Raw genomic sequence first — 13,817 nt, forward strand, 5'->3', positions numbered from 1 at the left:
GTGCATGAGTGCTTCCTCTTTGTCTAGACACCTTATAGGCCTCAGAGCCCACCCCTCCCCAATATACACAGTCACTATTCTCTTTCAACCACCACTATCACTTCATCAGCGAGTTCATTTCCATTCTGAGCGCTCAGTGCTGACTGGGTCAAAGCCTTGATTGTGTGGAGAGGCAGAGGCTCTCACTTCCCACTGCTTTATTATGGAGGAAGAGGAGGAGGAGGAGGCTTCCCTTAGGCTCCCTGTTCTTACATCACAACCTCCTGGCTGCAGCAGTGACCAAATAAAAATATTCATAGCTGCCCTAGTATTGTTTGAAGTGAAGCTTGCAGGTAAAGAGGAGCTGGGTAGGATGGATGGATCATATTTGTCATATCAATGCTAGGTTTATTTGAACAGTGAGAAACAGATATACAGATATATATTATAAATGAATTCACATTTCACTCCTGTGAAGATTGACAGCTGTCTTGAAGGTCATGTCTTTAGCTCTTGCTCTAGCTCTTGTGTTAACACCTCAATGCCCTCTAAACTAGAGCTGTAATCAGGCATTAAAAGTCAGGCCCAACATGACCAAAGCCCGACAGGATTCGGCCCAAGCCTGACAAGTACATTTTGATTGTCAGCTTTTTGAAAGCCTGAACCTATTTACACCCCGACATTTACATTTGTACATGTTTTGCCATAATTTATTCTTGACTTACGTAGGCTATAGACTATGGAGCCCCTAAAGGGACAAAAAAACAAGCAAAAAAAAGTGGCACGAGATAATATCTGGTGCGCACGAAAAACTATGTAGTGCACAGCAGATAATATTACATGGGCTAGCATATAGGCTATCCTGTGTAAACACCTATGCCTTGAAGGGTGAAAGATTTTATTCTGCATGGTGTTATCATGCAGTGTGGGTTCACATATCTAGAAGTGTGTCCCTAACATGAAGTATTCATTTTTATAAGCGCTTATTACTCTATACACACTACTATAATGTGTTTTATGTTAGTATGTTTTATAGAAAATCTAAGTAATTCAAGTATACTGAATGTATTGAGAAGTGTGAAATTTCATTGTTCTCATATAACTTAGTTTTGTAGCTCACTCCCTCCCCCAGTTGTTTTTCTGCTCTCTGGAGACAGTTCCGGTTGGTGTCAAGCTAAGGTTGTAAATCGAGATCTTGACATCTTGGAAGAATGTGTTTGTCTCCTGAGTGCTTCATAGAGCCCAGTTTATGACCGACCCCATCCTATGGGTTTCTCTTCTCCTGTCTTCCTCTTTCTGGTCACCCTGAGATCTGACTCACAACCTATGAGATTTAAGGAATTGAAGCTTTCACCTTATTAGGCAGTAAACACTAATGGTCTATTCGCTGTATGACCCAGAACTGCAAGGGGGTCAGTAGATGCCCCTCTGGGCCGGCAGGGGGTCTGGGGGTTGTTGTTGTTCCTGGTTGTTGTTCGTTGTTATGTGTTGTTGCTGTGTTGTTGTTGTTCTGTTCTTGTGTTGTTCTTGCTTTGTTCTTTGTGTGCAACAACCCAGAGCTCTGTTAGTGCGACTCAGAACTTGCCTCATTGTTTAATAAATTGTAAGCTGAGACCAGAAATTATCCGCTTTTTCCTCATATAAAAAACTCGGGGAGGTGATCAGAAGCAACAAGGAAATTTCACCTCGACAGCCTGCATTAAAGATTTGAGTTTAAGTAGTAGTAAGTGCATGATGTCACACTAGGTTGCTCTCTGTTTGTTCCATTAGTTCAGTTGCTCATGTTGTGTTTTTATTACTTTAGATAAGTGGAGGCTGTATCACAATGAGTGCAGTGGGATTGCTGTATAATTGTGTTCACAATGATTGCACTACAGTATGTTGTTGATCCCTATCATGAGTGTCATCCTCTTCTTTGCAATTACTGCTTTTATAATAAAGAAGTGTAATCTCATTTTTTTTTCAGAAATTTTGAAATACATAATTTACAAATGTAGTTACATAATACTTTACCTTATTTGTATTTCTGTCTTTTTTGAGTACACACGGAGCACCTGGAACGAAAGCAATTTCCCCCTGGGATCAATAAAGTATTTCTGATTCTGATTCTGATTCTGTAACCATCAGTTCAAGAGACGAAGTTTAAACCCAACTCAGGAAGAAAGATTTACTGTAACAAATTACAACAAAAATGTGTTGTTCGACAAACAACAGGCTTGACCCAAACAGAGTGGACAACAAGGAAAATGAAAATCTCTCCTCGTACATGGCCATGGCTGTGTTTCTCCACTGGTTGCCATGTTCAGCGAGAGTTCTGTCTCACTGCGCTTTATTTTGAAAATCTACCAGATTCTCTCTGTTGTTCTGGTGCCTGACTTCCTGTCAGGTTGATCTGGTTGGTGAAAATCGACAGGTCTTGGGCGTGATGCAGCTCCAAAATAGAACCGGTGCATATCTCTTGCGGAGCAGTCTGGTGTGAATACTCTCATTGACTAAAATAGAGAGGTTTCACAGCGGCTGTCGCGTTACACTTTAAATTTGGCTTAGGACTCAATAAATGATGGCGGATTTTTTTGTCACCCAAATTGGCACAGTGACTTTAGTCTGCACTATTTCTCTGGATTTACTCATTAACACAAAAAAGTTACTTCTATTCAGTAGTACTCGAATACATAAAATGCATAGATTCTGTATCCTTGAGCATGTATTGTATAGGGACACTTTGAGCTGGAGGCTGAGAAGCAGGACATCAGGGACAGATGGGCGTCAGATATACCCACATATTTATGGAGGCATGGACACGGTTCATGAGGTAGGTGTTCTTTGCAGGTCATTATCACTCTTTTTCATCAGTGAACAGAATGCCAGTGAATACAAAGGTCAAACTAAATGTTCAACCACAAATAATTGTGTCTATTTTTTTTATCTGCAGTCGTACAAGGGCAGCTTCCTTGGTCTAATTCCCCACTCCTATGTTTCTAACTTGAGAGAAAAAAACACTGCCTCATTAGAAGATGCCCCCACAGCTGCCTGTAATTGCGCAGATTGCAGTGAAGCACTGTGACCTCCGCCTGTTCTCCTCACTGAGAAAGCAGTGAGGATGGAGTAATTTCGGTACACCTCGGGCAAACCTCCACCACAATGCTGACACACTGTCTCTTTGTTTCTGCTGACATTGCTACTTTACATTAAGCTTTAAAACACTTTAATTAGTGCTATTTAAAATTCTGTCCCCCAAAAAAATAAATAAAAATTCTGTACGTAAATGTCACATTTTATCAACTTTGACTTCATTTGTTTGTTTGGAATAAAAGCCTGTAGCAGTCTGTGACATGTCACGTTAGCAAGCAAGGGTCTCCTCTAAATATATTGTGCTATAAATATTACAGTGTATTGCAGAAAAATCATTTCTCAATTATAATATAACACAATGATGTCAGAAGCCAAGACTGTTCACTAGGAATGCTGGGATGTTGGGAAAAATGTGGCAACAAATATCAATGTAACAAAAAGAGCTGACAGTTTCTATTTACAGAATATTATGCTAACACATGTGTCCCAGTATAAGGTCCGAGTCCCTTTAGAGGTCTCAGAGGAGCTAATAGCTTTGACTGATGTGTGGGTGTAAGGTTAATGAAATTATTTTGCTGTATATACAGTATGTACAACATGATGTACATGTATGATCATTACATTGATGTACATTCATGTTACATGTTACCTCAAATCAAAACAGAGTTGCTGTGATCACAATGCAGAATAAAAACCATTGCATTGTATGTGGCAGCAAGATGATGTCTGACTCCACCACCTCTGTTATGAGGTTTTCTCAACTTAACATAGATGGTTTTATTGACTCCTCTTTCAAATCATCTGTCCTCTCTGTCTAAAATGTGAATATGATTGTCCTCAAAAGAGTGTCCTTTTTCTTTGAGGTGTAGATGTAACTGCTGAGTCTTGTCCTGAGGAGGTGGCTCTTCTGTGCTGAGAGAGTTTGAGTCTGATACTCCTGACACATGTGGAATGCAGTGTTCTTCCTCTGCCGGTTGTTGTCCTTCTTCCTGCTGTTGGCGGGTTTTCTTTTTTTGGCTTTAATGAGTGCCCAGTTGGGATAGCCACATGTTTTTAGAGTCTTCCTGATGTGATGTTGCTCCTTCTTCCCCTCTGAAGCTGGTAGGTACAGTTTGTGCTCTGTGCTGCAGGGTGCTGATGACTCCCAGCTTATGTTCCAGTGGGTGGTGGGAATCAAACAGTAAGTACTGGTGAGTGGGATCCTTTACAACTCCACATTGAGGCTGCTACCCTTCTCAATATGGACTGTCCAGTCCAAAAGACCAGATTGTTGTCCCTGGTGTCCTCTTGAATGAACCTTGGTTTGAGGGTTTGAATAAGCCTACCTTGAGCAAAGCCATAAAATTTACCTGAGCCTGCCGTGACCTCAAATCAAAACAGAGTTGCTATGATCACAATGCAGAATAAAAACCACTGCATGATCACTGCTGTAGATGTCACCTGCATCTCTGTACTGCTATGAGTTCTAGAGGTTCCATGGAAAGTAATTACTGGTGACTGCACATCACAAAACTATTTGCAGATATTGTAAAAGAGGAATTATATGGTGTGATGAATTGACCAATGACGGAGCCGTCCTCTACCACGATTTGCCAGCTCCCGTCCATTGCGCTAGCCCCACCTCCGCCGACAGCCAATCACGAGGCCGAGTGCTACCACAAATTGACCATGAATCGACCAATGACAGAGCTGTCCTCTACCACGATTTGCCAGCTCCCGCCTACATCCGTGGCAACGAGCTGGCCAATCACAGCTCGGACAGCTGCTGGAGGCGGAGAATGACCCGGTCACTGCACTGTTGCTATGGCCTACGTCATTCCATTTTCCAAGCTGTTGGACGGCTATCCGCAGGATAATTTACTCCGCTAACTGTCTGCAATTTTAATTTCTTCTTTGTATTGTATTTTAATATTGGTATTTGATTGTAAAGTGTTATGTTTGTGTAGTACCAAATAACCTAGCCTACATAGCGGCTGCTCTTTACCGGCCGGTTAAGTTCAGATTCAGAATCAGAATTCCTTTGTTTATCCCCGAGGGGAAATTCTTTTTGTTACAGACAATAGAAATTAAAGATAAATTGAGTAAGTGAAAGTATGAAATTCAAATATATAATAAATTTCTAAATACCTAGATAGCATTTACATCCCTGAGTTGTATCTAAAAGTTATTAGCCGAGGGTGCCGAGCAACTTAGCCAACTCCGGCTAAGTTGCTCGGCTAATAACTTCACGTCGTGTCACGTGGTTCAAGCCTAGTGCTATTTTTAACTTTAGTTACCGTTACATTTAATGGGCTTTTATTACTATGGCATAGTATTACTATGTCATAGCATCACGCTGTGTTCAATAGCCTATGATAATATATTTGTTATAAACACTTATAATTTACAGTTGTTTAAACAACAAACAATAAGATATTATGTTACATTAGGCTAATGGTCTGATAGGTGCTTAGTTAAACATTATGCTTGGCCTCCTTGTTCTTGTTCTTCTCTAATTGTTGTTCTTTTATGACTTTTTACTGGCAGACATGGATCCTGTCTTCAGGAAGAGACCTGATGGGACCATAATCCTAAATGACTCCCATGATGCTGGCCGGGTGAAGAGCAGAGCCCAGCCATGGTCTCGTCCTCTTTCACCAGAGTAGGTGCTGGAGTCGGCCAGACAGGCTGCAGTTGCACAAGGCCTCGACCCAGACAACAAGGTGTGTGTGCTGGGTCTACATAAGCTGCAGGTCGGAATGTTTAGGGGGCAGACATTCAAGTGGGTGCTGGAAAATGCTCCGGGGTATGGTGGTTGCCTGGTGGCCTCAATGATCAGGGAGAGTGAGAAGGGTGAGGTGAAGGACTCCATTAACAGCAGGGCCAATAAGGAAGACTTCCGCCGCTACATGGAGCTGTTTTCTGAGGGCCGGGAAGCTATCTCCATTAAGCTCCAACGGGCGAGCACCCACACATCTTCCTCCACCATTGCCAAGGCTACACCTACCATCAGTGTTGCCTCAGCCTCTGCAGCCCCTGGTGGTGCTTCTGCCACGCCGTCCACCAGCCAGCCCCCTGCTTCTACTGCAACAACTGTAAGCCAGTCGCCACTCTCCACCAGCAGTGCCTCTGCTACACCACCCACCAGCCGAGCCCCTTCAACAGTGCGTGTGCCAGTCACATCACTGCATGCTTTGCTGGCGGGAAAGAACCTCACCCAAAGGAGCCTTGACATGTCTGTCAAAAGACTTGTCTCTTCTTCTACCTCCAGGTTTCAGCCTAGTAAGTATGATGTAATTATAGTTGTGTGATCTGAGTACACAGTATATATATATATATATTTTTTACTTATTCATTAATGTTTTCTCCAGCCATTCCAATGCGAGGCTTATCAGAGCTCATCCTAGCAGTCCCTGCACCAGCAGTGCCATGTGCCACGGAGCCACCATGTGATGTGGACGACAGGGACCTGGTCATGGCAGCAGAGCAAGTGTCAATAGCAACACGTGTGTTCCAATTCAACAATAAATAGAAAGCATTCAGCAAATAAATAAACAAAGCAAAATTCTTACACTGCACATCTTGTATTCTGTTTAACAGAGAGCAGACTTTGTCTCCCTGCTGGCTGGATACCAGCCTTGCCAGTGCTAGACCAGCAGTGGATTTCAAAAACTTTGTTTAAGTGGTCCAGAACTGGACAACCCGAGCTGGACTTTACCAGGGTGGACAGAATTTGGTGGTACCCACCACAGCCATCACTTGCTCCCACTGGCATTCCACCAATGGAGCAGTACTTTGGCCACCCACTGTTCTTGTGGATGCCAAGGAAGCTGTGGCGCATGAAGATACTCTGCCCTCTTAAAGACTGTGGGAAGGAGGAACTAACATCAGCTGGACTGCATCAAAGGGTACACCAGGTTGTTGGTGTCAGTGGCACATATTTCATGGTGGCGGAGTATCTTGCATGTAAGGGGTGCAAGCGGAAAGTCATAAGCTGGGCGAGCAACATCATCCACCAGTTGGACATGGGCCATCGCATGCAGTTCCCCTGTTTGCTCACAGCCAAGCTGGGATGTGATATGCACGTTGTGCGGCTGATGCGGCAGAGAGGCCTGGGGAACAGCAGCAGCCAGGTCCGGAGACAGCTGGAAGAGCAGCATGCTGAGGTCTGGCTGCAGAAGCAGCTCCAGTGAAATGATGGTGGCCTAATCTGCCGCTTCCAGGATGCAGGAGTACCACCTCCTGAGGTGCTGTATGTGGACCGGGACTGCTGTGGGTCCTGTGAAGTATACAAGGTTATTTACGCAATGACATGATATAGACCACATATGTATTTGATTATATACGCTTACACTCAGAGAAAAACACATCTATAACTCTTACAAAGAGTTAGGGAGGAGCCATTTTTGTGAAGGTGGACGTAAGATAAATCATCCAACATAGGAGGGAAACAGAGTGTTTCACAGTCATAAATAACATTATTATAATTAGTAGGTGTGGATAAAAGGGCAACATGTCCCAATATGGGAATACCAACGAGGGTCTTGAAGAACTGTTTATCTGTTATGCAAATGTACCTCAACTTTTCAATAAAACAAGCCTGTGTCCAGGGAGGGGCAGAACACTTATGGACGGGAGTGAAGCAGACTGAAAGGCCTGTGGTCACTAGGTGTTCTCCCTTTGCAAAGGCAAAACTACAAAACCCAGGGTATTTTCTTTCACTCAATGTTCTGATCACAGAAGACGGAATCTGACAATCCGGGGTGACCAGGGAAGGTCACGACAGTCCACACATCTTCACAGCATGTTTAGACCATGGGGCTGCATGCAGATACGACTCAATGTGTGGCACTTCATGCGGAGGATTGCTGTGGGATGCACCACAGACTCACACTCCCTTTATGCTGGTTTCATGAACCAGCTGAGCCAGTGTATTTTCATCTGGGATGAGGATGATGTGCGTGCCCTGAGGGAGGCCAAGTGCACTGAGCTGGCAGCAAGACACCTACACCCCTCCACCACTGCTGCTGTCATGCGGCACATCTCCAGAGCAGAGATGGCGCTGCACTGCAGACGGACCATCAGGAGTAGCACTGAGATAGAGGCACTCATCACCCAGCTCTTGGTGGCCTATGATGATGCCCCTCATCAACAGCGAGCAGATGGTGGAGATCTGGAAGGTGCAGAAAAAACACCTCTGTTGCCTCCAGGACCCCCCTGGCGTGCAGCTGTACATGCAGACGGGGACCCTGCAGAAGGGGGGGGCAACTTTTTCCAGGCCTATCTGGTGGATGGCCTTGCCAGGTGGAATGAGGACAGAGGCAGGGCAGCTGAAGGAAGAGTGGAGCCCCATTCTTACAGTGGCCTTCTCCGGCATGCAGTCAACCAGCTTGCAGAGAACGTCATGGGACTGAAGCTGGTGAACTACACACCACCAAGAAAATATACTGGTACAGTTTCTTAATGTCTGAAAAAAGCTCATCTGTATTATTAAGTTTATTGCATCTGTTTGTACATGACATATAATTTGATGTGTTTGTGTGATTTTCAGGAGTGCTTATTGGGGTGTAATATTTGTATGACCAGACAGGCACTGCACTAGAGGACTACAAGCACACATTGGCTGCCATGGAGACAGACACTGTGACTGTGGCTGATGATGAGGGCTATGTTGAGCAGGCCCCAGAGGAGTTTGAGGACTTCACTGTACCCTTGCCGGAAGATCCTCTACTCACAGGTCCCACTGCCACAGCTTCTCCACTCACCACAGACGTGTCTCCAGCTCCTGTTCCTGCTCCTCCTGCTCCTGCTAGCTCGGGAGATTCGCTTACTGGGGCCTCTCCACTTGCCACAGACGTGTCTCCAGCTCCTGTTCCTGCTCCTGCTAGCTCAGGAGATTTGCTTACTGGGGCCTCTCCACTTGCCACAGACGCATCTGCTGCTGTGTCTGCATCTACAGTAAGTTTTCACCTTTTTGCAAATGATTTTGGCTAGAGCAGAACCTCCTACAACTAACGTAAGACCTCACACCACTGCAGGCTTTATAATTGCACATTAGACGTCTGTGTACTGCAACATTTGGTCATTACTTTTTCAAAATAACATGTAAAAATGTAGTTAAATAACATAGGAATGTTATTAATTTTGCCAGTTTAGAATTTGATTAATTTTAACAATATACATTCACAATCAGTGGAAAAAATACATGAAATATTAGAAAGCTTTTCAGATATTTTGTTCAAGTTTGTCAATGCATTTCATTCATTTAGGACTCTGTTGGGCCAGACAACATCCCCGGCTATGCAGCAGTCCAGGAGTTGGCACGCTGCCTTGTGTCTCTGAAGGACCACAGCCTTGCCCTAACACAGGAGGAGGCACGACACATCATAGACCTCTGGCATGTGCTGTCAGACTTTGACAAGGCTAGAACTAAATACCCTCCTCGGCATCAGGATAGCCTAACCAAGGGTCGGTTTAGGGCCACAAAAAAGTTGGTGGCACCAGGGGTGGAGTCCACCAAACGGTATGTTCAATTAATTTTTGTGTTTGTTTCTTTATTGACTTGTTTTGTTTAAAGCAGGTGTGACCCATTATTGCTAAGTTTTACACTGCCTTAAATTTCCAGGTCTTTTGTCAGGTCACATGCTCCAGCCCAGTGGCCAAACTGCAACCGGCTGGTGGAAGCCATCTTTATCCACCTCTGCATGACTATCACTGGCCGAAAAAAGAGTCCCACAGGCAGCCAGAGCCGATGGACTCAGATTATTCATGCATACAGCAACATACGCCAGTGTGTTATCAACAACGCCTGTGTGATGTCTGAGACCACCATCCAGCTGCCTGAGGTGAACACAGCAACACTGGCACAGTGGTGAGTAAATCATGAAATATGTGTACCATGTCAGTTTTGTTTGGCCTACACCCTTCTTTAAAACTCTGCCCTTTTGTTGTTGTTTTGTTGTTCCAGGTACAACAAGCGGAACCGATCTCAGGAGACCGAGGTGCTTCAGCAAGGCATTCAGTCTCCAAAAGCTCCAATTGCAGGAGCGGTGCAGCAGCCATCCACACCTCAAAAAGAAGCTCTCCTAACCATGGCTGTGGGGGATAATCCACATATCTTTACCTTGCCAGCCAATACAGCAGGCATGGCCAAACTTAAAAGGTGGCTGTGTTTTGGTGAGACAGGCCCCCCATCCTCCTATCTGCATCCTGTGGCCAACCAGGCATCCACTTCACTGCAGCGTCCAGAGGCCAGTGTGGCATCCACTTCGCTGCAGCATCCTGCCACCGACACATCTCTGCTGTATATGCCTGTGGTGTTTCAGCCACCACATCTGCCAGGTCCCAGGTCCCATCAACAGCTGATCCTGCCAGCTGGCACATCTCAACCACTGGTGGAAGATGTGCCATATACAACACAGAGGAACAGGAAAAGGAGGAAGGAGAGGGAACAGGCAGGTGTACAACACAGGAAATACACAAAAAAAAACTGATGTGGTGGTATGCAAAAGTTGCCAGAAAGACCGCCGGCTTCCAGGGCACCACCAATACTTTGGAAACTGGTACTGTGCAGAGACAGCAACAGAGCCATTGGCTGAATGGAGGGAGCACCTAGCAGCCAAAGGCTATGGAAAGAGAAACAAAGAGCAGACAGGGTCTGCTCCTTGTTCCTCAGTGGAGAGTGAGGGAGGCATCAGAGAGAAAGTGAGAAATAAAGAGAGAGAAAGTGCACTTTCATGTATGTGTATATTGTTATTTTGTAAATAAACATTTTTGGTATAAATTTCTCCCTCTGTGTAATTAATTAATCTCTATCTTTTTGAGGATAAATGTGTAGCACTGTTTGAAAAATCTTAAATTGCTGCTGTTTTCAGGGTTTTGCTTGCTTGCCTAAATGTCTGCCGAATGGGAGATGATAACGAGCCGATAATGTTGGGAGGTAGCCATGTAAGGGCTCATAGCATGACAATGGATTGAACAATAGGTCTGCCAGACAGTATTGTTAGACCTCTAGAATGTGTGGATTCTTGAAAAGGTGTGACTGCCTTTAAGAGTATCACAATTAAATGAGGCAAGCTTTCATTCAGATTTCAAGATTTACCATTTAATTCCATGAAATACTTTTTGGAGAAAGGTTCAAATGAAATGATAAAAACAAAACACAAACCTAATTTGCGTTTTGGGGGTTAATCAAGAGTCTGTAGCCATTGATGAGCCTTTTATTGCAGACAAGGTAGGTATACAAAAAAGGATGTTAATAAAAATGCAGATTAACATATTACAGCTTGTTATTAAGGATAAAATTATTTTATACAATCCATATTAGCTAAATAGCGAGCAGATTGCATTTATTCCACTCAATGCATGCATGTGCAATTGGACTATTACAGCAAATGACACGTGAAATTTGTCACATACAAACGGTGTGCATCACTCTCCTTTCGCTTTGTTTTTAATTATAACGTCACCTCGGTAAAATGTCATACAACGACCGATATGTTTCGCGTAATTTCAGGGCAAAATATTAACGGTGAAATGGCGCGATTTGTGGCATCAACGTTGACACATGCGCGCTAGCCGGAGGGGGACTGGTAGGCAGCCCATTGTTCTTGCTGTGAGCATGTGACTTGGGGTGAAACTTCCTGGGAATGGATGGAAGCACTGCATTGTATGTGGTAGAAAGATGACGTCTGAGACCACCACCTCTGTTAAGGGAAGGTTTTTTCAGCTTAACATAGGTGGGTTCCATGACTCCTCTTTCAAACCATCTTTCCTCTCTGTCTAGGATGCGAACATTGTTGTCCTCAAAGGAATGTCCTTTCTCTTTGAGGTGGAGGTGATCAGCTGAGTCTTGTCCTGAGGAGATGGCTCTCCTGTGCTGAGCCATTCTTCTGTGGAGTGGTTGTTTAGTTTCTCCAATGTACAGATCAGGACATTCCTCACTGCACTGGACTGCATATATCACATTGCTGTGTTTCTCCATGCGAGTTTTATCCTTCGGGTGAACCAGTTTGTGTCTCAGTGTTGTCATCGGTTTGAAATGGGCCGGGATGTCATGGTTGTTGAAGATCCTACAGAGTTTCTCTGATACTCCTGACACATATAGAACGCAGTGTTCCTCCTCTGCCGGTTGTTGTCCTTCTTCCTGCTGTTGGTGGGTCTTCTTTTTTGGCTTTTATGAGTGCCCAGTTGGGATAGCCACATGTTTTTAGAGTCTTCCTGATGTGATGTTGCTCCTTCTTCTTCCCCTCTGAAGCTGGTAGGTACAGTTTGTGCTCTGTGCTGCAGGGTGCTGATGACTCCCATCTTATGTTCCAGTGGGTGGTAGGAATCAAACAGTAAGTACCGGTGAGTAGGATCCTCTACACCTCCACATTGAGGCTGCTACCCTTCTCAATATGGACTGTCCAGTCCAAAAGGCCAGATTGTTGTCCCTGGTGTCCTCTTGAGTGAACTTTGGTTTGAGGGTTTGAATAAGCCTAGCTTGAGCAAAGCCATCAAGTTTACCTGAGCCTGCCATGACCTCAAATCAAAACAGAGTTGCTGTGATCACAATGCAGAATAAAAACCACTGCATGATCACTGCTGTAGATGTCACCTGCATCTCTGTACTGCTATGAGTTCTAGAGGTTCCATGGAAAGTAATTACTGGTGACTGCACATCACAAAACTATTTGCAGATATTGTAAAAGAGGAATTATATGGTGTGGTGCTGCCGTGCAACAGCTGTTATTATACAGTCTCATGGGGGCTAGTGGCGCAATGGATAACGCGTCTTACTACGGATCAGAAGATTCTAGGTTCGACTCCTGGCTAGCTCGACCAGTTTTTATTTAGGTTGTATTCTACAAGGCTGCAGTTCCTCCTATACAGATTTGGTTTGATGAAGATTCTTAGTCATCCAGGTCAGCAACAGCTTTCATGGACATACGTAGAGAAGATTGAAGCAAGGCGTCTGGACTTGCAGAGTTTTCTTGAAGACCTTTCGCTTCTCATCCAAACAGCTCCATCAGTTCTAACTGTTTGGTAGGGAAACATGGTTTATATGTGGTTGCAGACCTCAGTGGGTGGGTCTGGGTAAAACTTACAAACTAAATGTTTCCATAATTACCTGTGATGATCTGGCTGTGAACATTGTTGTCCTCAAAGGAGTGTCCTTTCTCTTTGAGGTGGAGGTGAACAGCTGAGTCTTGTCCTTGTCCTGGTTCCATGATTACCTGTGATGATCTGGCTGACTGTGCCAGGTGTGTCTAACGACTGGCTAACGACTATGAGACTGCCGGAGGGGGACTGGTAGGCAGCCCTTTGTTCTTGCTGTGAGCATGTGACTTGGAGTGAAACTTCCTGGGAATGGATGGAAGCACTGCATTGTATGTGGTAGAAAGATGACGTCTGAGACCACCACCTCTGTTAAGGGAAGGTTTTTTCAGCTTAACATAGGTGGGTTCCATGACTCCTCTTTCAAACCATCTTTCCTCTCTGTCTAGGATGCGAACATTGTTGTCCTCAAAGGAGTGTCCATTCTCTTTGAGGTGGAGGTGATCAGCTGAGTCTTGTCCTGAGGAGATGGCTCTCCTGTGCTGAGCCATTCTTCTGTGGAGTGGTTGTTTAGTTTCTCCAATGTACAGATCAGGACATTCCTCACTGCACTGGACTGCATATATCACATTGCTGTGTTTCTCCATGCGAGTTTTATCCTTCGGGTGAACCAGTTTGTGTCTCAGTGTTGTCATCGGTTTGAAATGGGCCGGGATGTCATGGTTGTTGAAGATCCTACAGAGTTTCTC

The 13,817-nt window shown here is 44.6% G+C and overlaps 1 long non-coding RNA gene and 1 other non-coding gene across 2 annotated transcripts; one reads left to right on the forward strand and one right to left on the reverse strand.

The window, feature by feature from the left end:
* Positions 1–3,804: 3,804 nt before the first annotated feature.
* On the reverse strand, positions 3,805–10,505 carry LOC114446903 (uncharacterized). Its single transcript, XR_003671792.1, has 3 exons — positions 10,495–10,505; positions 8,667–8,671; positions 3,805–3,901 (listed from the first exon to the last, which is right to left on the reverse strand). It is a non-coding gene; the product is annotated as an uncharacterized LOC114446903 (long non-coding RNA).
* A 2,273-nt stretch (positions 10,506–12,778) lies between these two features.
* Positions 12,779–12,851, forward strand: trnar-acg (transfer RNA arginine (anticodon ACG)). The gene has a single exon. It is a non-coding gene; the product is annotated as a tRNA-Arg (tRNA).
* The last annotated feature ends 966 nt before the right edge of the window (positions 12,852–13,817 follow it).

Source organism: Parambassis ranga, chromosome 2, assembly GCF_900634625.1.
Source record: "Parambassis ranga chromosome 2, fParRan2.1, whole genome shotgun sequence".
NCBI classification, from domain to species: domain Eukaryota; kingdom Metazoa; phylum Chordata; class Actinopteri; family Ambassidae; genus Parambassis; species Parambassis ranga.